This window comes from Ahaetulla prasina, chromosome 1 (assembly GCF_028640845.1).
Source record: "Ahaetulla prasina isolate Xishuangbanna chromosome 1, ASM2864084v1, whole genome shotgun sequence".
Lineage (NCBI taxonomy): Eukaryota > Metazoa > Chordata > Lepidosauria > Squamata > Colubridae > Ahaetulla > Ahaetulla prasina.
Genome location: NC_080539.1, coordinates 339168596 through 339194042, shown reverse-complemented (window position 1 = coordinate 339194042; position 25447 = coordinate 339168596). Strand labels below are relative to the sequence as shown.

At 35.9% G+C, this 25447-nt stretch overlaps 1 protein-coding gene across 11 annotated transcripts in view; it reads right to left on the bottom strand.

The window, feature by feature from the left end:
• Positions 1–25447, bottom strand: part of TRAF3 (TNF receptor associated factor 3) — an 89371-nt gene that overhangs the window by 36106 nt on the left and 27818 nt on the right. For all 11 annotated transcript variants that reach the window (XM_058162763.1, XM_058162768.1, XM_058162757.1 and 8 more), the window contains one exon: positions 11435–11541. The gene's annotated coding sequence lies outside the window, so the exon portion shown is untranslated. The remainder of the gene's footprint in view (positions 1–11434; positions 11542–25447) is intronic.

Here is a 25447-nt window from a genome sequence, read left to right as displayed (position 1 = left end):
ATGGACCAACTCCCTCCACATATTTAAATCTTGTATGGTTCGTTTCAATTGTTTTATGCTCTGGTATCAGCTCTGATGGTGTCTACCCTTGTTTTTGGCAGCTTCTTTTCTTTTACCACTGACCATTCTAAGCATAATTGCCTTTTCCAGTGAATTGTGTCATGGCAAAAATAAGTAAGATGGAATTTTGTGATTTTGTCTTCCAGTGAGATGTCTGATTTTATACACTCCTGTACTTGCTTGTTTGTCACCTTTCTGTCCAAGGAATGTACAGAAACTTCTCAAACATTATAGCTTGATTGAGTCAAACTTCCTCCTGTCTAGTTTTTCCATGGTCCAACTTTTGTAAAAATAAGTAGTTATGGAGCACACAATAGTGCATATTAATCTGCATTTATTTGCCAGCCTGATGTCCTTGCTTTTCCATATTCAATTTATATTCATCAATGTTGGGTGACACAACACGATTATATACTTTATTTCTGGACTTCATTCCCTACTTGATCAATCAGTGATCCTAGGAAAGTGAATTCTTGCATACATTCAATCTTTTCACTGTCAATTGTTATTTACACATTTCTAGTTTTTATAATGGTCCTGAGTTTAGTCTTTTTTATGTTCAGGAAGAGCATAAACAAATGTCTCTTTCTTCTTTAATCTTTTTGATCAAATATTCCAGGCCTTCTTTGGTTTCTGAGGATATTATTATATTTAACATATTAAAAATTGTTGATGTTCCTTCTTCCAATCTTTACTCTGATTTTTGATTCTTCAAGTTCCAGCTTTATCATGATCACTTTGACATACAGGTTGAATAAAAAAGGTGAAAAAATGCAACCTTGAAGCACTCCTCCCTCTTTCTTGAATCAGTCAGTGTGTTCACACAAAGACTTCCTGATTTGGGTTCAGCAACTGCACCAACTTGATCAGATGTGATGGTACCCCAGGTCTTCTAGGGCTCTCCACAGCTTGTCATGATCAACACAATCAAAGGCTTTATTTTAGTCAATAAAGCAGATGTAGATGTTCTTTTGTTATTCTTGAGATTTTTTCCATGCTCCAGCATAGATTTGTAATATTGATACTAAAACCAGTTTGAGCTTCAGGTAATTCCCTTTTGATGCTCAGATACTCTATAGTGCTAGATATTGTTGTATGATCTTAAGGTGAATCTGGTTAGTGTATCTGATAAGGGCAATTGTGTGGTAAATTAGAGTAATCTTTAGAGTCACTGGTTTTGGGCAATGGAAGAATATTGATCATTTCCAATCCTGTGGCCATGTGTTCATTTCCCAAATTTTCTGGCACAAAACTATGATGGATGTGGATAGTGCAGGCCGCAGCAATTCTGAAAGGATGGTTCAATACCTTGGGCCTTCTTGTTTGGCAACTAGCTAATTGCCCACATGACTTCTTCCTAAAGGATGGCTGGTCCTATTTCTGCTTCCGTTTCTTCATCATCCTTGGAAGGTTGGGTCTCTTTATTGCTGGCATAAAGCTCTTCTGTATATTCTCGTCATCAATTCTTAACACCTTGTTGGTAAGACAATCCTTTCTCTTCCTTGTTTTTGACTGCAGTACACCATTTACTGCTTTTATGAGCAGTAAATGGTGTACCATTTACTAAAACCAGTTGTACAATGGCACATACTGGCACAATTTCATATTCTAACAGGAAATACCATATTTTTTGGACTATAAGACGCACCAGAGTATAAGATGCACCTTAGTTTTTGGGGAGGAAAATAAGAAAAAAGCTGATTGGCAAGTGGATCAGCCTCCCGGAATACCCCCAATCAGCTGTTCCCAGAAGTGAATTTTAGCAACAGGTTCGTTGGTTGTGAGCTCTGTGCCTTGCTTTTTTTCCCCCAGCTTCTGAAACCTCTGTTTCAGAGGCTTTTTTTTCTTCCTCTGAAACCTCCGTTTTAGAGGCTTTTTTTCTGAAGCTCCATTTCAGAGGCTTTTTTCAGCCTCTGGGCAGGGCTACATTCAGAGTATAAGACGCACCCAGATTTTCACCCTCCTTTTTGGGGGAAAAAGGTGTGTCTTATTCTCCGAAAAATAAGGTATTTATAATGTATTTGAAATGAACCAGATTAAAAGTTATCATTGTTATTAAAAGTCTTGGATTTAACTTTTAATACATAATAGGAGTAGCAAAAGGTTAAAACATGGTTACAACATGGAAACAGTTAAGAGGAACAATGGTATGGTAATCACATCCTTAAAATTGCTCATTATGACATTAATTTGTTTACTAATGATCACTAAATCAGAACTAAAATATATTCTTAAGCTTTAATGTTCTATCCTACAGTTCTTCCAGTTTATTTTTTCCTGCATGTGAAACAAACATTCTAAGATTCACTGACTTTCTAATCATTCACTATGATCTGCAACATGACATTAAAAAAAGTCTGTATGTTTAGTCATAGATTTAGTATTTGTTGACTATTCCAATCCATGCAGACCTGGGCCATGTTACAAAAAGCAGAAATGAAAAGAAAAAAAGAAAAAAAAGGAAAGCAAAAGTAAAATACAACATTAAAAAAATGTAAGTATAATGAACTAGAATCAATCAGAATCAAAGGCACAGTGAAATAAAATACTTAAGAATTTGAGGAAGGAAGGGGCCCAGCATGTCTCCAGGATATGGGAGTGGGAGTGACCATGGAGAATGGGTGTAGGAAAATGCCCGTTGTTTCACCCCCAATTCCAGAACCTCATGAGTTGGGAGCATTCTTAAATACAGCTCCCTAGATTTTCAGACTAGATAAGAAACCAATTCTGGAAAAGTAGGGCCTGATGAGTCCCAGTGCTCCAAAGGTTATGAATATGAATATACGAAGTCTAGAAGAGAAATAAGATGAGTCATTGAGTTTTTCCATGTGAATAGTTGTGTGTAATTTTATGATTGATAGCTTCCTGCTATGTTGTTATAAATTAGGACCTGCAGGACTAATGAACTAATATTTCTGATTGACAGTCACAGAAAACTTAAAGTGAAAAGATGTCTTTTGAGTAACTCTATGATCAGGAACAGTCAATGTCAGCATTTTTCTCCTTTGCATAATTTGTATTTTAGAAAACACTGAACAGCGGAAAGAGCAGCTTAATCAATCCCTTTCATTTTTTTCCAAGCCTAACAGCTTTCTTTCAAACTTGCTTTACATTTTAAATAATGAGGTGGAAAAGATATAGAATTTTGTATCCAATCTTTGCTGTGTCCTAAGAGGTGTTGGGAAATCAACAGTTGGTTTAATCATCACAGAATGTTCCTAGATGAGATCAGCAGGAAAAGTAAGTATGAGCTTACTTTTTAGAGTTAAAAAGTTACTAACTCTATATACACCAAATTCAAAAGACTAGTGGGGAATAATTTACCATTTAAGGTGCATTAGCACAGGAAACCACAGGAACTCACAGAGAATAAACATTCATTAGCAGTTGTGAAGTATTCCAGATTCTTTTGGGGCAGGGCATAATAAACATAAAAGCAGAATTGCAGTATAGTCTCAAAAGGATCATTTTATTAGCACATTTGGAAATTGGAATTGAAATACTAGATATTATGGAGGAAATGACAGAATATTGATATTTTTACTTCATTGTTTGGGGTTTTTTAAGTGTTTATTTACAAAAGGCAAAGAATCACATTCAGTCAAAACAATCTGGAAGAGTTGCCAACATTTCATGCCAAACTCCAAATACTTTCCCTATATTGGAGAAATTGAACTCCAATCACTGCAAAAGGCATAGGCACAACCATGGTTGCACCACCTCTTTGATCTTGCATTATAACTGAGCAAGACCTGAAACCTAGGAGAGCAAATGTTCCCCTAGCAGCCCATCAAGATCTCAGTTACATCACATCTTTCCATCATATATGGGTATGGTCTTATTTCATAAAGATCTGGTGTTTACTAGCAGCAGCCAGAACCCTGGGTACCTAAGAATTCCGGTCCCTATGCCGAGGGATGAACAGCTGGCTTTGAAGTAATATGTTCTTTTTCCTACAACCATCTCTCTGTGAGAGGACACCAGGATAGCTTTACTTTGGTCCAATGGTTTAAAAGGACTGCACCATTACCATTCTGATCATCATTTAAACAATGATGTAGTTGGAGCAGGCACAGGAAAGCTTGGCTCTGCAGTGCAGCACCACAAAGGAGAGAGAGAGATAAAGAAGCTCAAGTGTTAAAGAGAACTAAAAAAAAAAAAGGAAGTGGTGCCAGGGAAAGTCTGAGAGGGCAAGTCCCTTGGAAAGGGGTTTTTCCAGTCACAAGGAACTGGAAAGCACTGGAGTACTAGGCTGAACTCTGGGAGGGGTTGAGGCCAGAAAAAGTTAGCTTTTCAGCCCCCAGCATTTTCACTTATTCCAAGCCAGGCAGAAGCTGTAGATGAGGTTGGAAGCAGCACAGAGCAACAATAACAACAACATCAGGTGACAGAGAGAGTCAAATTGGAGCATATTAGATACACAAATTGCCAGAAAAAGTCAAAGAAGAGAAGGCATGCTGGAGAGGATTGAATCAGAGTAACAGGATAAACCAGTGATCAGAGAGGTTTATACCAGAGCAGGCTAGAAGTATCAAATGTTGGAGAGTATCAATCAAAAAGAGCTAGTGCCAGACCATTAGTACCAGAAAGCCAGGGACAAGGTCATGAGAGCCAGCACTAGAGCCAAGTGGTCCTAGCATAATAGCAGCTTATGTCAGAGAAGGTCAGTGCAGATAGAAAATGAAGTTAAGGCTACAGCAGTACTAGAGGCAATCAAGATCTACAATGATGCCAGCCATGAATGTTCAAGAGAGATGGCAAACAGCCAGGAGAAAGGTCAGTACAGGTCTGGAATTGACAGACCTTTAGAAAGAATGAAAATTTAATAAAAGAGATTATAATAAAAAATACAGTAATGAGTAGCTTGCAGTGTGAGTAGGGGCTGACTAAAATATCTTGGCAAAAGAGCTGTAAATAAAGAAAGACCAGCAAGTAGACCAGTCCTCTGAATCTCTCTGGGGAAGAAGACTGCCAGTGAGTGCTACGAATGGCAGCTCCTCCAGTGGTTTCATGCAGGTTCAAGCCCCAGAAATGGAGGAAGATAATATATTTGCTCTCAGTAGCAGCAGAGCCTTTAGTAAGGACACAAAGTCAGCTGAATTCACTTTCTAATCACATTTTAAAATATTCAATTCCACCACTTTAGAAATATTAGAGACCTTCAAAACAGTGAGTTTAATTTGACGCCTGGTGAGTTTTACATTCTTCAGAAATGTGAAAGAATTGGCAAAAAGCTTTTTATAAAAGAAGTTTAATTTTAAAAAAATTAAATGGATTGAGATATGGGGCATTATCAGTGGTGGGATTCAGCCAGTTCGCACCACTTTGGGCGAACTGGTTGTTAACTTTCTGAGCAGTTTGGTGAACTGGTTATTGGAAGAAATCATTAGGGCAGAGAATCAGTTGTTAAATTATTTAACATAACATAACATAACATAACAACAGAGTTGGAAGGGACCTTGGAGGCCTTCTAGTCCAACCCCCTGCCCAGGCAGGAAACCCTACACCATCTCAGTCAGATGGTTATACAACATTTTCTTAAAATTTCCAGTGTTGGAGAAATTGAATTCCAATCACTGCAAAAGGCATAGGCACAACCATGGTTGCACCACCTCTTTGATCTTGCATTATAACTGAGCAAGACCTGAAACCTAGGAGAGCAAATGTTCCCCTAGCAGCCCATCAAGATCTCAGTTACACCACATCTTTCCATCATATATGGGTATGGTCTTATTTCATAAAGATCTGGTGTTTACTAGCAGCAGCCAGAACCCTGGGTACCTAAGAATTCCGGTCCCTATGCCGAGGGATGAACAGCTGGCTTTGAAGTAATATGTTCTTTTTCCTACAACCATCTCTCTGTGAGAGGACACCAGGATAGCTTTACTTTGGTCCAATGGTTTAAAAGGACTGCACCATTACCATTCTGATCATCATTTAAACAATGATGTAGTTGGAGCAGGCACAGGAAAGCTTGGCTCTGCAGTGCAGCACCACAAAGGAGAGAGAGAGATAAAGAAGCTCAAGTGTTAAAGAGAACTAAAAAAAAAAAAAGGAAGTGGTGCCAGGGAAAGTCTGAGAGGGCAAGTCCCTTGGAAAGGGGTTTTTCCAGTCACAAGGAACTGGAAAGCACTGGAGTACTAGGCTGAACTCTGGGAGGGGTTGAGGCCAGAAAAAGTTAGCTTTTCAGCCCCCAGCATTTTCACTTATTCCAAGCCAGGCAGAAGCTGTAGATGAGGTTGGAAGCAGCACAGAGCAACAATAACAACAACACCAGGTGACAGAGAGAGTCAAATTGGAGCATATTAGACACACAAATTTCCAGAAAAAGTCAAAGAAGAGAAGGCATGCTAGAGAGGATTGAATCAGAGTAACAGGATAAACCAGTGATCAGAGAGGTTTATACCAGAGCAGGCTAGAAGTATCAAATGTCGGAGAGTATCAATCAAAAAGAGCTAGTGCCAGACCATTAGTACCAGAAAGCCAGGGACAAGGTCATGAGAGCCAGCACTAGAGCCAAGTGGTCCTAGCATAATAGCAGCTTATGTCAGAGAAGGTCAGTGCAGATAGAAAATGAAGTTAAGGCTACAGCAGTACTAGAGGCAATCAAGATCTACAATGATGCCAGCCATGAATGTTCAAGAGAGATGGCAAACAGCCAGGAGAAAGGTCAGTACAGGTCTGGAATTGACAGACCTTTAGAAAGAATGAAAATTTAATAAAAGAGATTATAATAAAAAATACAGTAATGAGTAGCTTGCAGTGTGAGTAGGGGCTGACTAAAATATCTTGGCAAAAGAGCTGTAAATAAAGAAAGACCAGCAAGTAGACCAGTCCTCTGAATCTCTCTGGGGAAGAAGACTGCCAGTGAGTGCTACGAATGGCAGCTCCTCCAGTGGTTTCATGCAGGTTCAAGCCCCAGAAATGGAGGAAGATAATATATTTGCTCTCAGTAGCAGCAGAGCCTTTAGTAAGGACACAAAGTCAGCTGAATTCACTTTCTAATCACATTTTAAAATATTCAATTCCACCACTTTAGAAATATTAGAGACCTTCAAAACAGTGAGTTTAATTTGACGCCTGGTGAGTTTTACATTCTTCAGAAATGTGAAAGAATTGGCAAAAAGCTTTTTATAAAAGAAGTTTAATTTTAAAAAAATTAAATGGATTGAGATATGGGGCATTATCAGTGGTGGGATTCAGCCAGTTCGCACCACTTTGGGCGAACTGGTTGTTAACTTTCTGAGCAGTTTGGTGAACTGGTTATTGGAAGAAATCATTAGGGCAGAGAATCAGTTGTTAAATTATTTAACATAACATAACATAACATAACAACAGAGTTGGAAGGGACCTTGGAGGCCTTCTAGTCCAACCCCCTGCCCAGGCAGGAAACCCTACACCATCTCAGTCAGATGGTTATCCAACATTTTCTTAAAAATTTCCAGTGTTGGAGCATTCACAACTTCTGAAGGCAAGTCGTTCCACTTATTAATTGTTCTAACTGTCAGGAAATTTCTCCTTAGTTCTAAGTTGCTTCTTTGATCAGTTTCCACCCATTGCTTCTTGTTCTACCCTCAGGTGCTTTGGAGAACAGCCCGACTCCCTCTTCTTTGTGGCAGCCCCTGAGATATTGGAACACAGCTATCATGTCTCCCCTAGTCCTTCTTTTTGTTAAACTAGACATACCCAGTTCCTGCAACCGTTCTTCATATGTTTTAGCCTCCAGTCCCCTAATCATCTTTGTTGCTCTTCTCTGCACTCTTTCTAGAGTTTCAACATCTTTTTTACATCGTGGCGACCAAAACTGGATGCAATATTCCAAGTGTGGCCTTACCAAGGCATTATAAAGTGGTATTAACACTTCACATGATCTTGATTCTGTCCCTCTGTTTATGCAGCCCAGAACTGTGTTGGCTTTTTAACAGCTGCTGCACTGCTGGCTCATATCTAAATGGTTATCCACTAGGACTCCAAGATCCCTCTCACAGGTACTACTATTGAGCAAGGTACCACATATACGGTACTGGTGCATTTTGTTTTTGGCCTAAATGTAGAACCTTACTTTTTCACTGTTGAATTTCATTTTGTTAGATAGCGCCCAATGTTCAAGTCTGTCAAGATCTTTCTGTAACTTGAGCCTATCTTCTGGAGTGTTGGCTATTCCTGCCAGCTTGGTGTCATCTGCAAATTTGATGAGTTCCCCATCTATCCCTCGTCCAAGTCATTGATGAAGATGTTGAAGAGTACTGGGCCTAAAACAGAGCCTTGGGGTACTCCACTGCATACTTCCCTCCATGTGGATGTAGTTCCGTTGAGGACTACACGTTGAGTGCGGTTGGTCAGCCAGTTACGAATCCATCTGGTGGTGGTGCTGTCTAACCCACATTTTCTACTTTATCTAGTAGTAGGTTATGGTCTACTTTATCAAATGCTTTACTGAAGTCCAAGTAAATTATATCGACAGCATTCCTCTGGTCTACTAATTTTGTCATTTTGTCAAAGAATGCGATAAGATTAGTCTGGCATGATCTGTTTTTGACAAACCCATGTTGGCTTTTGGTTATTACTTTGTTTGCTTCTAGGTGTTCGGTGATTCGTTGCTTGATTATCTTTTCCAGAATCTTCCCCGGTATTGAGGTCAGACTGATAGGTCTGTAGTTTCCTGGATCTGTTTTTTTTCCTTTTTTGAAGATAGGAACTACATCAGCTCTTTTCCAGTCCTCTGGCAGCTCCCCTGTGCTCCAGGATCTTTGAAAGATATAGTTCAGTGGTTCTGAGATCACGTCTGCCAGTTCCTTCAGAACCTTGGGGTGTAATCCATCCGGTCCTGGTGATTTGAACTTGTCTAGGGTAGACAGGTGTTCACTTACCATTTTCTTCCCTATTTTAACTTGTGTTTCTAATCTGTTTTTTGTAGTGCTGTTTTTGATAGGTTGGATTGTTTTTTCCTATGATTTGGGATTTGAATCCCATCATGGGCATTATTATTAAATTATAAATATGTTTATTTGAAAAACATATATTTATAATTAAATAATTATTTAAATAATTAATTATTTCCTTTCAGTCCTTTTCCATGAGTTTATATTTTAATTAAATAATATACCCTCGTGGGAAATGACTGAAAGGAACCATGCTAGGAACCAAGATTTGATGAAGATTGCAAATGGACACTAGAGGGAACTAAAGGACAAGGCAGAAAAAAGAATTAACATGCCTAAGCTAATTATCATTTTTTTATCTAAAAAAAAGTATTTTGAAACATGGATTGAAATATTAGTATATCAGAAAGAATACAGATTTCAATGGATAGACTTTTAAAAGAAGATGAAAAAACTTTTACCTGACATAGACATTTTAAGAATTTTGAAGGCATGGAAGACAACAGAATTGAGATTACCATAATGGAAATACAAAAGACAAATCAAGAAAAATATATGGACATAGAAAAGCTGCAACAAGAAATTCTAGGTCATGCCTCTTTATGAGATTTACAAAGGTTGGTGAAAGTTTTGAAGACTCCTTTTAAATGCCAAAGTGATAGGCGCAAAAAATCAAGACCATCTGTTAGACTGCAGCATAGGAGATTGTTTTCAAACCTATATCCAAGAATCTAGTCAACTGAAGTTCAACACTAAACTGGCACCAGATAAATGTCAACGGAATTCAGGAGTTGTTGGACTTAGATCATTTTTGGCCATATAAGAATTCTAAACTGATGACATACATCGCTCTTCCTATTCTTCTACACAGTGATAAATAATCAACTCTTGTCATGCCATAGGAATGATTTAAAGATCAAGATTGTGCCGGGCAAAAAGAAGGAATATAAAGTTAGACTATTTGACCAAGGAGAAATTATTTATTTGATATTGGCAATTCCTAATGGACTTTTTGCTGAGTTTATTTAAAAAATATAATTTCCAGACTGCGTAGAAATAATGATTAAGCTATGGGGAGAATATTATTTTTTTAAATTTGTAACTTGGGTGTAAATTAGTACAGTAAATTAAGTTATGCACAATGTGAAGGTTCATTTCAATTATTTAATAATAATTAAATGATTACAAAAAATACAACAGGAAGTATATAAAACAAGGTGTAGAATTTTAGAGGAAAATAATAATAAAAGTTGGATAAGTGAAAATAAAATGATTGAGAAATATAGATTACAATATAATTAGATAGAAAAATATACTTTTAGAAATGAAATGGAAACTTTAAAAATCTTAAAAATAAGAAGCCCAAAAGTAACAGATAAGTCTGAAGAATAAGTTTTAAAAGGCCCACAATTCTATTTCTAAAGCATACCTTTATTTTTAACAGAATAACAGAGCAGAATAACAGAATATTAATTTCTCTACTGCACTAGGAGGGAAAAAAAACCACCTTTTTTCTATGGACTGCCTTATCACTCCAAAAACCTTATAACAATCCCTAGCACCTCCTGCTACATCTACATCTGTCCAATTGAACCCCAATCAAATCATTCCTAAATATCAAAATATACACGTCCCTTTCTTATCTTACCTGTACTGGCCATCTACTTATCTCATCAACATCATTACAGGATATTTCTATGGGTTTAGATTGGAATGTAAAACATCAACTCTAACTCATTTCACCTTCTGCCTCACTTGTAATTAGTCCCATTAGCCTTTACCCTTCAGTAAGTCCTAGGAACTCCCCGTTATCTGTACACCTTCAGTATCTACCAGACAGCTGTGCCTCCCTGCCACAATTTTCTCACTGTGGAGTAGGAGACTTCCTTAGTACTTTCCAATTTGTGCACTGGACATGCGATATTGCCTTACTTCCTATGTGAAACCCCACACCAGCTACAAAATACCTGATAAGACTGGTATTTATCCTCTTTCCCTTTCACTGGTTTCTGCAAGTTAATCTCCTTATCAGAGTCCCAAGTCTCTGACTCTGCTGCTTTCTGTCTCACTGGCCTCTCCAGTTTTGGAGCTGGGATCCAATCTCCCAATTTGGTCTTCTAAATCAACAGGTTAATGAAGGCAAGCTGCACTACTCTCCTGACCTTTTAAGCTGGACATACTGCCAGCAGAGTTCACCTCTGCCATACTTCCACTGCTACCTGAGGAAGCTGGCTTTTCCATTGCAACTCTTTGTAGAAGCTGAACCAAATTCATCATCAGTTAATCTTGTTTTTTTAATCTGATCTATCATTCCTTGGCCCTCTCTTTCTGACTGACTGCCCAAGGTGACAAAGCTTATCTCCACGGAGGACTAGAACACAGATCTCCCTCCTTAGAGTCCAAGTCTTAACCATACAATATGCTGGCCCTCATAACATCACTTCTGTTCTTAAATGTTAATAATATTTCTTTCCCAGAATAAAATAGCTTACCTGTATGAAAGATGAAAAGGATAAGAACATCTAAATTTGATTAGAGGAAAACGTCAAAGAAAAATGAATACTCAGGCTACTCCAGGTTGATGTCATCAAATGTGGACCTAAAGATACAGACAAACATCTTTAAGCTCACATCCAAAATATAGATGTATACAGAATCGTACAGAATTAAAAAATATCCGGTGAATACATAATCAGACTGTCCTCGTGTCATTCTTGCCACAAATTTTAAGTGTCTCTTTTATTCCTCTAAAATTTCTTCTCCATATTGCTTATCCAGTAGAGATCTTTTAAAACTTATTTTCCAATCTTATCCTGTTTTCATTTTTATTTGGCTTTCAGTATTTGTGATGTTACATTTCAATTTCTACTCTTCCAAACTAGTGGTATTTTTTCCCCACATAAGCACAGAAAAAAAACAAAACCAGAAATATTTATAAGATGAATGTACTACCATGCAAATTTTTAATTATAATTATAATTATCTGAATTGATTTGAATGCAAGCATAGAAAAAACAGAGAAAGAGGTAGGATCAAATATATGCTTTTAAACAATGGCATTTGATTATATGTAATTAATTACTATTGCTTTCAACCGCAGATATATTTTACCATAAGACTGTTTAATGAGTTTTTAATCTCAAACTTAAATCTACCTACAGTCACAAATATATCTAGTCAAACATAAACATTTCCACCACCCCTTTTAATTTGAAAAAATAAGTGCAAAATAAGAAGGCCTGCAAAATAAACAGCTACACCCTAATCTTAGTAACTTTATTGGTTATTTACAATAATAAATTATTTTTTGTAGTTCAAAGGTACATTTTTCTAGAAGACAGTTACCCTTGGTAAAATGGGTAGCCAATAAATTTTATAAATAACTAAATACTTTCAGTTTTTCCACAATGAATACAATTGTCATTAGTTATATAATTATTCTCTAATTTCAGGCAACCATAAAAAGTGAGCAAATCTTAAATTTAAAGCAAAGTTACATTTCAAAAAAAGGAAAGAATAACTTTGATTTAAAAAGAAAATACTATGTTTGGAGTCAGCATATCTTAGTATTAGAGAAATGATTTATCATATTCAGGAACTGGATAAGAAATCTATTGATTACAGAAATAATTTCCATGAAAGAGCTCATCCAACTGATGTTATAAAATCTGCAACTGAAGCATCTGAAAAGAAAGACTTTAGCTATGAACAGTGAAAAATATGGAAGTGCTCTTAGAAAATAAAGCTATAGAACAGCAATCTCTCATACAGCTTTTGCTACATCATAATTTCATAAAACATCTGTTTTGTTGTTTCTTATTGCTTAAGAAACTTATCTTAAAATCTGCACTTCATATTTCTCCACTAGGAGTTGCTGTGTTGGTAGCAGCTCACCTCTATGCTCAACTATTTATTTTAATTCTCTATTTCCATACCTATATTATTCAATAAAGAGCTTTTGTAACTTTCCTTGAAGACAAAGTCTGTTTCAGTGCCTAGGGTTGCATTGTAAGCACAAGGACACAAGGAGTTCTGGTAGATGGTGATTCACCACCATGAGAAAATGAAATAAATATGTGCAGAACAGAATCGGTCATCTCAATGTAATTTGCCATATGCAAGGATCAGGACTGCAATGGAATTTCCAAGATTTATAGTATCTATTAGTTAATATCCCCTCTTGCTCAAGCTCATAGGGACAATTACTTTTTGCAAAATCATCTATTTAAAAATCTAGGAAGGAAGTTCAAGAATCTGAAAACTGAGGCTCATGAGATTTTCTACCTACTTATTATTATTTGTTTTTAAATCCAAGATACATTTTTTATTATACTTTACTTTTAGAATCAAGAAAGTCAGTAGTACATGATCACTTTTCCCTAAAATGTCTGGTACTTTTCTACCAAATCTTCCTTATTTTTTATTCATTTATCACATTGTGTAACTGCCTATTTCACAAATGTAACTTTGGGAAGCTCACAATTAAAATGACATAAGCAATAACAATAAAAATTATCATTGATAAGTGATGCAGTCGTAAAGTGTGACATCACATGATTGTGTCATTTAGCAAAGGCAATTCTGGCACTCCTGGTTGCCAAGGGAACCACCAGCAATCACATGACATTGGGGATGATCAGATGGCCAGAACTCTGAGGACCAGTGTAAAGTACTACTTGTTCCATGTCATTGCAAAGTCAGTGTGGATTACTTGTATTTTTATTTGTTCCTATATTTATTTTAATCCAGACACTCTACAGTGTTTCCAGGTTCACTTTCTTAGACTTGTGAGCAGATATAAATAATGTATATATCTATAAGGATATGAAAATATAAACACACTAAGACTGCCTTGTACGACTTATAATTTTTTATGTATTAAATGGAGGATTAATATTTTCTTTCTTAAAAAAACAAATTCACCTTGTTTATTCCCCATATTCTAAGCATTCGTTTATAGACAACCAAGGCCATGAACTTTATGAGCCCTGTTCTGATTATTAATCAGAAAGCTAGAAACCTTAATTATAAATAACAATCATAAATAGCCTCCTATGGCAAGAGAAGCTAATCAGAAAGAAAACTCAAGAAAGGATAAGAACTTGTTTTTAAAAAAAAGAGGTATCAGACTTCTCAGGGGTAGTTAGATAAGAAACTGAAGAAACAAGACTTCCCAGAATGAAAGTTGAATGAATAGCAAAGTTAATTAAATTATTACAAAAGAATTCCACTGACTGCCATGTACAGTACATCTGGTATTTGCTGGTGATCTTATGAGAATGTGTTCTCATACACTTCCTTTTCAAAACACCCCTTCCCACATTCCTGCAGAAGCCTGGTGCTTCCATCCCCCCACCCACCCCTCAGATAGCCAATTCAAAGGGTCTCTGTTTCTACAGTGAATCTCTTTACCTTTCTATGCATAAGTGTTGATTTTGTACATGGTGAGTTTCGGTATTCTTTATCTGTCAGATGTTCCTCCCTCCAAACCCCTGGAATAGAGGCCATGTTCCTTCACCATAGAGCCAAGCTTAGGGCACCTAGGCCAGATGATGGCCAAATGCCCTCACAATGCCTATGTGCAGGATTTCACAGCAGGAAAAGTTACCAATACTACAAAATGTCCCAAAGTCCCACAATACATAACAAAGGTCATGCATGTGTTGGCACTGCTTTTCTACCACCAAGATTCTGCTGGCGCTTTGCTGCATGTATTAGACCTCTACTGATGTCTCATAAGCAGATGGAGGGAAATGGAGGGGAAAATCAAAGACTATCTTTCCCATCCAGTTCTTGAAGCACTGAAGGAATGTTTCTAAAGATTTTGCAGTGTCCCATCCAATTCAATCATCCCATAGTTTATTAGATAGGCTCCTTTAAACTGGTCGATCTACGCCATCTCATTCCATCTCGCATCCTGGACTAGAAGTTGTGTGTCACTTAACTATTTATTTATTTGTTTGTTGTATGTATGTATGTATATATTTCCTCAATCCATTTGAACTCCACAATTATACTTTGGGCTTACCTTGTCACTGTTGTTCAATCTTATGTTAAGTTATTCCTTGTCTAGCCTGTTCCTCAAAAGCAGCTCTCAGTCAGGCCATAAATTTTAGTATAATTATTTATAAAAAATGGTTGATCTCCAAAAATGGGACTGCCCATTTTGAGGTTTCCCTGGTCAAAAAGCCAATTATAAATCTGGCCCAGTGGGTAAAAAGTAAAGAAGTATTTATCAGTCTTTAGATGGTACAAGATTCATATTTATTTTTATATTTATTATGAGTCATTATGTCAGTGTGATCTCTTAAAAAGAACATAGATTTTCTCTATGATTACTTGGTAAATTAGAGGAAAGGGCTAAAAATAACAGAATGAAATTGATCAAAAATAAATACAAAGTTCTTCACTTAAAAAATAGAAAGTAAAATCAAAGAAAGTGCTGAGATGTAAGAGGAATATCTAGCTTGGCAACAGTATTTGTGAAACTAATTGTGTGAGAACCTTGGTGCTCACTCAGCTTAGTTGTTTTTTTGCAGACGTTTCATTACCAAACTAGGTATCTCAGGGCTGGAAGAGAGTGAGGTTTGCTATATATTTATATATTAATGACTTGCCCTATCAGTGTTGATAGTAGTTTCTTGTTTAGGCTGCTGTCTACTGTTAGCTTGCAAGTTAGTACTTCCTTAATTGGGGCATTGTTCATTTCTTGATTGTTGGTCTTGTATTAATCTTGTGGTTAATCTCTGCTTCTCTGATTAATGATAGCTAGTAAGGTGTTTTGGTCTTTTTGTTTCCTTTCTTTTGAATAGTATGTAGTTGTTTATTTCCTGTGCCTGTTGATTGCTGATTTGTCTGAGTGCCACGCTTCCAGGAATTCTCTAGCGTTTTTGAATTTGGTTTTGTCTAGGATGTTCCTAGTTCCTAGTTGAAACTATAATTAAGTCTGTCCATGTGTTGTGAAAGAAGTTTTCATCATGTCTTCTAACTGCTAATTGGTATTTATGGATGCATTCTGCTAGTCTTCCGCCTGTTTGTCCTATATAGTGGATATTACAATTCTTACACTGTATGTTGTAGATGATTCCAGTTTTTTCTTCTGGGGCTGCTACATCCTTGGTTTACTTATTTATTTATTTATTTTTTATTTATTTATTTTGTCACATCATACAAAAAGATTATATAGTATATACACATATAAACATATATAGGAAGAAGAAAAGAAAAACAATAGGACAGGAACGGTAGGCACGTTTGTGCGCTTATGCACGCCCCTTATGGTCCTCTTAGGAATGGGGTGAGGTCAATAGTAGAAAGTTTTTGGTTAAAGCTATTAGGATTATGGGAAGAGACCACAGAGTCAGGTAAAGTATTCCAAGCACTGATGATTCTGTTGCAGAAGTCATATTTTCATACTTAGGATGGTTTGGAGAGCTTTAGTTGGTTTGTGTGCTACAGTGATACCATGTTGTTGTAACTGTTGGTGGTTTCTGAGATGGTTTGAATGTATGGCAGTGTTATCCTTTTCTCAGCTTGTGTCGGTTGTACTATAGTAGGTTGAGTGATCAACCACTTTTTGATAAAGTTGTATGGGTATCCATTTTGTTGAAAGATGTTGTATAAATCATCTGATTCCTTTTTGTGATATCCAGGGATTACTGCAATCTGTTTGTGCGCGTCTGTGTTCTTACACAGATTCTCTTGTGAGTAGGGCAGCATGTTGTTTTCTTCTTCCCTTATGAATTGTATTCCTTTGAAGATGTTGTTGATAATTTAATTCTGTACCATCAAATCAGTGTGATCTCTTAGCAGAGATGGACCTTCTCCAGGAACTTCTGTCCCCAGTCTCATATTTCAAGTCTCCCAACAGTACACACATCACCACTATATTGAGTCCGTCCATCCATCCTGTTGCTAGCTGTCCTTTTTTCTTCCTACTTATTACCCTCCCTAGTTTTATAGATTTCTCAAAAGAACTGGATTTTCATGAGTCCAAAATATGATCATTTGAGTCTGATGATTTGTAGTTCAAGTGAGAACTCTAGATTGATTTGTTCTGTATTTCAATTGTTTTTGTTTTTTACTTGACTATTTATATTCTCAAAAAGCCTTCTCCAACAGCAACACTGAAAACTGTCAACACTCTTTCTATCCAATTCTTTAAAGCCCAACTATTGTCAAAGGGAAAATCACTGCCAGCACAATTTTGATGCATATGGATATACACATTCCAGTCATATTTTCTAAGGCCTTCAATATTAGTCTACCAAGTCTTAATCTGAGGCATATTTATTGATTCTTGGATCCTTTACTGTTAAGTCAACCCTAAAAAAAGCATAAGCTATCTACCTCTTCAGTATCTTCATTGACAGTCCTAAAACCTGGTTGTTAAAATTGTCATTATTTTGGTCTTAATCGTAGACCCACAGTTCTCCTTGATTTTTCTTACTAGAGCTTGTAGATCACTTGCATTAGAGAAATGTCATCAGAATATCTCAGGTTATTGATACATCTTCCTCCAATTTAAAAACCATGTGCATCCTCCAATCCAGACTTTCTTCAATATGTATTTAGAATGTAGGTTGAATACATAAGGACAGACTTCATAGTTTTGTCTCACTTCTTTGCCATTCTGGACTAGCCTGTTTCATCATGTTCCATCAAAAGTACTTGTGAAAATCCAATTACAAACTTGGTATTAGTCATCAGTGTAACATGATTGAAAAAAAAAAGGCAATTGCAATTTTGGACTCTATCAACAGAAATATAATTTTCAAGTCATGGGAAATATTATTTACAATTTACTTTGCATTCTACTGAATCCTTCTCAAATAGTGTCCCGTTCTGAGGTGATTCAGAAGCAATAATTTGATGTTCTAATAAATAAGATATTCTAAAGCATGTTTAGCTTAAATAAATAAAAGAAAATAACCCATAATTGAACTAGGATCCCAAAACAGGTTTCATAAATTCAGGAAGGCTTGCCTTTTTTCCAATATGTCTCCCTTGATACATAATCAATTATTTTTTAAAAACGGCTATTCAGTGCTAATACTGAACAAATGAAATGACAGGTAAAAGAAATAAAATTAAATCCATTAAACTAATAAGAGCCCTTTGCATCAACATAAGCAAGTGAGGGATGTCTGTCCTTTATAAAGATTTCCCAAGAAATATCTAAATGTATCATGAAGCCACCTTATTTTATTTATAAAATTCCTATACCATCCTCAAAGCCAAAAAGCATAATAATACTAGTTGCCAATTGATTTTTGAAGCCAGAAAAAGAGGAGAATGAAATATATTAAAATAAATTTTAGGTACATAAGTTTTAGAATTAATTTAAAGCAAATACAACTCCCCCTAAGATGCATAAGCTATCTACCTCTTCAGTATCTTCATTGACAGTCCTAAAACCTGGTTGTTAAAATTGTCATTATTTTGGTCTTAATCGTAGACCCACAGTTCTCCTTGATTTTTCTTACTAGAGCTTGTAGATCACTTGCATTAGAGAAATGTCATCAGAATATCTCAGGTTATTGATACATCTTCCTCCAATTTAAAAACCATGTGCATCCTCCAATCCAGACTTTCTTCAATATGTATTTAGAATGTAGGTTGAATACATAAGGACAGACTTCATAGTTTTGTCTCACTTCTTTGCCATTCTGGACTAGCCTGTTTCATCATGTTCCATCAAAAGTACTTGTGAAAATCCAATTACAAACTTGGTATTAGTCATCAGTGTAACATGATTGAAAAAAAAAAGGCAATTGCAATTTTGGACTCTATCAACAGAAATATAATTTTCAAGTCATGGGAAATATTATTTACAATTTACTTTGCATTCTACTGAATCCTTCTCAAATAGTGTCCCGTTCTGAGGTGATTCAGAAGCAATAATTTGATGTTCTAATAAATAAGATATTCTAAAGCATGTTTAGCTTAAATAAATAAAAGAAAATAACCCATAATTGAACTAGGATCCCAAAACAGGTTTCATAAATTCAGGAAGGCTTGCCTTTTTTCCAATATGTCTCCCTTGATACATAATCAATTATTTTTTAAAAACGGCTATTCAGTGCTAATACTGAACAAATGGAAATGACAGGTAAAAGAAATAAAATTAAATCCATTAAACTAATAAGAGCCCTTTGCATCAACATAAGCAAGTGAGGGATGTCTGTCCTTTATAAAGATTTCCCAAGAAATATCTAAATGTATCATGAAGCCACCTTATTTTATTTATAAAATTCCTATACCATCCTCAAAGCCAAAAAGCATAATAATACTAGTTGCCAATTGATTTTTGAAGCCAGAAAAAGAGGAGAATGAAATATATTAAAATAAATTTTAGGTACATAAGTTTTAGAATTAATTTAAAGCAAATACAACTCCCCCTAAGATGCATGAACAATATAAAAATCACTTAAAACTTTTTTTTTATGACAGAGCTACAAATCACATATTACACTGAGGCAAATGTATTAAATATGTTCAGGATAGTCCTAAGTAGCAGTTTTTAATTGTGAAACCATTAGAGCAAAAGGTATCTACCACTTTGTATTTTGCAAATAATTCCAGCAGAGAAGAGGTCACAGAAATAGATTATACACACACTGTCTCACAACATCTAATTTAGTAAGTGGTCACCAGGATTCTCAGGTTCTTCAAATAATATAAATGTTTAAAATTGTATCAACAAAATAGATATCAGAATGAAGAACTGGGGTTCTATTTTCAGGTACCAATGTGGCCTTGCACTTCTCTAAAAGGTCATTAGGAGTCAAACTTCTCACCTTTGAGTTCTATGGTTTTATGTATCAAGACAAAGTAAAATCACCAGATCCTTGGCAGTTCTTAAAAGTAGGTAAATACAACCTCAAATGAACAACAGCACATGACATATGACACCATGTCATCATTTATTACAAAAAGAAAGACAAAATGGAGAAGCCATATGTGAAAAACTAATATCTATGCTTCCATAGGTATGAAGAGGCTAAGTAGCAGCCAGGTGCTACTAATCAAGTGCCCTTGATCAATGATCATCAGCAAGTGTAACTACCTCTACAAAAGCCAAAGCTTTAGGACTTTACTGGTCTCCAGCATTCAGGTATATGTTCACACAATGCCAAAGAGTAAATAGGTCTTAGAGAAGCAATTGTTGCTGCCCATCAATCTGGGAAGAGTTATAAGGCCATTTCCAAACAATTTGAACTCCATTCTATAGTGAAGAAGATTATTCTCAAGTGGAAAACATTCAAAACAGTTGTCAATTTTCCCAGGAGTAAATGTCCCAGCAAATTCACTGTGCAATGCTCAGAGAAATTGCAAAGAAAAAATAATCCAAGAGTTATCTCTCAGACTCTTTAGGCCTCAGATAGCATGTTAAATGTTAAAGTTCATGACAGTACAATTAGAGAAAGACTGATCAAGTATGGTTTGTTAAGGAAGGGTTGCCAGTAGAAAACCTCTTCTCTCTAAAAAGAACATGGCAGCACAATTTAGGATTGCAAAACTGCATCTGAATAAGACTTCTGGAACACTGTCCTTTGGACAGACAAGACCAAGTGAAGATGTTTGGCCATAATGCACAGTTTGGCGAAAACCAAACACAACAGATCAGCACAAACATCTCATACCAATTGTTAAGCAACTGTTAACCTTCATCAAGTAAATCCATTTTGTATTCCCAAACTTTCTCTAAAAAATAAAGCAAAAGAAATATCTCATTTGTAAACAGATCTTTAAAGCCTCATCATTCAATCCTGGTCAAAAATAAATCCCATTAATAACTACTAGAAACAGAACATATATATTTTAACCCTAACTGAATAACTCACTCTGTAGAGCTGCTTATTTTAAAAAGCTTGAAGCTTGATCTTTAATTCCATCAAATAATGTCCCATAAGTTAATTTCTTGCCATTCTTTTGTCTCCTTTCAGAAACACCTTCAGTAGTTTCTTTTTCCTCTCCTTAGAGAAAGTTTCCTTGATTTCATACATTCCTTTTTTAGCTTTCCAAGTCACACTTCTGATTTATTATTTGTATGACCCCTTTAATTGTTAAGATTCCAGATTTGGCATCTTTCATCCATGTTGGCATCGTTTCCACATCATTCTTTCTTTGGCATTTTAAGTCCATTTTCAGTTCCACAGCATCTTTTTCCATAGCACTTTTAGAATCTAGCATTTTCCAAATCTGCATTTAAATCGGTCTCACTCAGTTTTATCCAATGAAATCTGTTGTTTTTTGCTCCAAAACAATCTTACATTGTTCTTAAACAGCCTTGATTTTTTTCTAAAGTTAAATAGTATTGCGCCATTACATGAATTGGTCTCTCCTCCCTTAATTGTAATCTTTGTTTTTTCTGGTTCCCTTTAGTAAGCTTTCAAGTCCCCTCTTGTCATCAGTTTATTTTCCAATCAAGAAAGCTTTCGCACATGAGGATTTTTACAATTAATTCCAAAATCTTCATAAATTATTTTACAAATGTTTAAACATTCCACAGGGAATATTCTTTTGAGTCCACATAGTCATTTAAGTTTCCAAAATCTACATTCTAGTCCCTAATTTACTGTTTCCAAAAAATAAAGTTTTTCTTTTTTAATCTTTAAACTTACATAAAAGTTCTCTTATCAACAGTAGAAGTAGATTCTCCTGGTCCTTCAGAAGATTCTTAACTTCTAGGAAGTTAATAATAAGCATGGCTAGTCTAGTGAAGGGAAGGACCAGGGATAATTTATTTTATGTATTTATTTTGTCACAACAGTATATATAAGCATAAGCATGACAATAACTATATAATATATAAGCATATATATGAGTATAAGTATGTAACAACTATATTAATTGGATATAATGAAAGGAAACAATAAGACAGGAACGGTAGGCACGTTTGTGCTCTTATGCACGCCCCTTATAAACCTCTTAGGAATGGGGTGAGGTCAATAGTAGACAGTTTTTGGTTAAAGATTTGGGGATTTTGAGAAGAGACCACAGAGTCAGGTAGTGTGTTCCATGCACTAATAACTCTGTTGCAGAAGTCATATTTTCTGCAGTCAAGATTGAAACTGTTAACATTGAGTTTAAATCTATTGTTTGCTCTTGTATTGTTATGATTGAAGCTGAAGTAGTCTTCAACAGGAAGGACATTTCAATAGATGATTCTATGAGTTAAACACAGGTCTTGTTGAAGGCGGTGGAGTTCTAAGTTTTCTAATTTCAAGATTTCAAGTCTGGTGGCATAGGGTATTTTGTTGTATTCAGAGGAGTGGAGAACTCTTCTTGTAAAATATTTCTGGACACGTTCAATTGTATTGATGTCTGAAATGTGGTATGGGTTCCAGACAGGCAAGCTGTATTCAAGAATTGTTTCTAGCAAATGTTTTATAAGCTCTGGTTAGCAGTGTAGTGTTTCTGGAGAAGAAGCTACGTAAGATTAGGTTTACAACTCTTAAAGCCTTTTTTGCGATGTAGTTGCAGTGGGCTTTGGCACTTAGATCATTGGATATGAAAACTCCAAGGTCTTTAACACGGTGGGGGTCATCTGTAAGGTAATGTCCATTAAGTTTGTATTTAGTGTTTAGATTCTTTTTTCCAATGTGCAAGACAGAGCATTTGCTGGTTGAGATTTGGAGTTGCCAAGTTTTTGACCATTCTGACACAAAGTCAAGGTCTTTTTGAAGGGTAGCTGTATTGTTGGTAGTGTTAAATATTTTGACATCGTCAGCGAAGAGAACACAATTACTTTTAATATGGTCACAGAGATCATTAATGTATAATATAAAGAGTGTTGGTCCAAGAACACTGCCTTGAGGAACAGGATTTGATAGGGCACTGACTATTTTGACTACTTGTTGCCTGTTTGACAGGAACGCTGTTATCCAATTGTGGAGGGGTCCAGAGATGCCGTAGGATTTTAGTTTTAGGAGAAGTTTGTCATGTACCACTGAGTCAAAAGCTTTACAGAAGTCTATGTAAATTGCATCTATTTTTTTGCCTTGATCAAGATTTGTAGTCCATATGTTTTTGCAGTGAAGAAGTTGTAAATTACATGATAGTTTTTTCCTGAAACCAAATTGTTTATTAGAGAGTAGATTGTTTGTTTCTAGGTGGAGGGTAATGGATTGGTTGATAGATTCCATAACTTTACAGGTGACACAGCATAGAGAGATAGGTTATATATCATTTATAAATAATATATATATATATTATAACTGGGCCAGAATAGCTCAGGCTGTTAGAGCCTGTTATTAGAACACAGTAGCCTGCAATTACTGCAGGTTCAAGCCCGGCCCAAGGTTGACTCAGCCTTCCATCCTTTATAAGGTAGGTAAAATGAGGACCCAGATTGTTGGGGGGGCAATAAGTTGACTTTGTAAAAAATATACAAATAGAATGAGACTATTGCCTTATACACTGTAAGCCGCCCTGAGTCTTCGGAGAAGGGCGGGATATAAATGTAAACAAAAAAATAATAATATATATATATTTGTTTTCTGAGGTTTTCGCGGGTGTTCGTATGTAGGTCTTTGGTTATTCGGGTTTTCTCCCGCGTAAAATTGGAAGTGTCTTGGCGACATTCCGACGAAGTCTCATTCGTCATCTTCAGGCTTCAGCTTCGTGCTTCTGGGAGCAATGTGGGAGCACGAAGCTGAAGCCTGAAGATGACGAATGAGACTTCTCAGAAAACAAATATATATATATATATATATACATTGCTCCAGAAGCACGGGTTGAAGCCTGAAGATGACGAATGAGACTTCTCAAAGCCGCCAAGACACTTCCAATTTTACGGGAGAAAACCGAATAATATATATATATATATATATATATATATATATATATATATATATATATATATATATATATATATATATATATTATAAATATTATAAATTATAAATGGTAATTATATATAAATGATATATTAATGATAGCAGTGTTCCACTATTTGAGGGGCTGTCACAGAAAGGAAGGGGACAACCTATTTTCCAAATCACCCGAAGGCCAGACAAGGAACAATGGACGGAAACTGATCAAGGAGAGATTCAACCTAGAAATAAGGGAAAAAATTCTGACAGTGAGAAAATTCAATCAATGGAACAGCTTGCCTTCAGAAGTTGCTTCATCACTGGAGGATTTCAAGAAGAGACTGGACAGCCACTTGTCAGAAATTATATAGGGTCTCCTGCTTGACCCGGGGATTGGACTAGATGACCTACAAGGTCCCTTCCAACTCTATTATTCTGTTATAAGCAGTATCCTAAAGTAGTTAGATGAAGAAATAGTGTCTCTTTGAAAAGTGCCAAAGCAGGATGGATTTTTCTCCTACTCTCAGGGACTTCAAATCTGCTGGAAATCACTATTCACAGGAAGATTCTGTATGGAGCAAACGTGGCGATCCTTGTCCATTCTAAGGAGCCAATACATTCATCGGCTCCTATTATCACCACGATTACCGGTTCTTCAAAAAGCAGAGTTCTGTTCAATCTGCCATTCATGAAAGCCCCTTCCTTGTCTACATTGACTGGGAATTATGACAATTGGAGACTTCCATGGCTAAAGAATGTCAGGTTGATCATTACCAAACAATAGCAGCATCACAATACATTCATTAGTATCAGTACTCACTACAGCTAGCCCAATGGTGCTTTTCAAAAGGCAACTGGCCTTTCTTGGTTTTTCTTTGAAAATGTTTCACTTCTCACCCATGAAGCTTCTTCAGTTCATTCTTGGATGAGAAGCAAAACATTTTCAAGGGGAAAAAAACAAGGAAGTCCAGTTGCCTTTTGAAAAGCACCTTGACATGGATGATTGAGACTCTCCATAGTCACTACAACAAATTTATATATAGATTTGCTCTTTGTCCCCCAAATGATGAAATACTGAGTCTTGTTAAGATATATCTTATGGCATGAGAAACATTTTATAAATATTTCAGGTATGTCAGAATTTAAGGTGAATGGACATAGCTGTTTACAGTATGACAAAACTATGAGCATATATAACTTGTTAAGCATGTACAATCAATATAGAGAACTACTCCACCATCAGCTGCAGTAATGGGGAAAAAGATCAGTTTGCTCCCCCCCCCCAGTTCAGTTAACAGCCAACTCTAAATATACAATCTAGCAGCTCAGCATTTTTAATATTTGTAAGAATTTTCTTCGGAACTCTGCTGCCAACTAATTAAACACAACTGCAATTTTGCTCTTTCCCTGTTGCTTACTTTTACATATTATTTCTAATATTTTTCAAATAACATTTAAATTAAAGAAATAACAAGAACATTGAATTTTCACACTGAACATGCTATTTAGTTCTGGATGAGTGCACATAAGGAGTTTTGAAGTCACACAGCTAAAAATGCTTAGAGAAACTTAATTGGAACTTAACTGGTTCATATGCATTGTGAGAAGAGTGAAAAAACAATTTAAGGAAATGTTGTAATTCATGGATTTTCCTTTTTCTATCATGCTGTTGAACAATAAGCATCA